This window comes from Cystoisospora suis, assembly GCF_002600585.1.
Source record: "Cystoisospora suis strain Wien I chromosome Unknown contig_553, whole genome shotgun sequence".
Lineage (NCBI taxonomy): Eukaryota > Apicomplexa > Conoidasida > Eucoccidiorida > Sarcocystidae > Cystoisospora > Cystoisospora suis.
This window is the reverse complement of record NW_027153354.1, coordinates 7,286-7,518: the sequence shown is the minus strand read 5'-3', so window position 1 is coordinate 7,518 and position 233 is coordinate 7,286. Positions and strand designations below refer to the sequence as shown.

Genomic DNA, 233 nt, shown 5'->3' with positions numbered 1-233 from the left:
AGATAGATTAGAAAGAGATGGATTGAGAATACATAGAGATGACCCTCCGTGGAGATTTGGCTTCGAAGAGAGCACTTTCATAGCAAGTTGAAACTACACTAAGAAGAGTGTATTCGTACTAAACAAACATGGATAGAAAAGAGACGCCTTTGAAAGAAAACTCACGATGAAGAGATCACATATAAAAGAATAAAAAGTACAAGTAGACAGATGCATAAGAGTTAGATAGATTA

At 35.2% G+C, this 233-nt stretch overlaps 1 protein-coding gene across 1 annotated transcript in view; it reads right to left on the bottom strand.

Annotated features, from left to right (window-relative positions):
* CSUI_001396 (phosphatidylserine decarboxylase) overlaps window positions 1-233 on the bottom strand; it is a 13,948-nt gene that overhangs the window by 6,901 nt on the left and 6,814 nt on the right. The gene's annotated exons all lie outside the window — the stretch shown is intronic.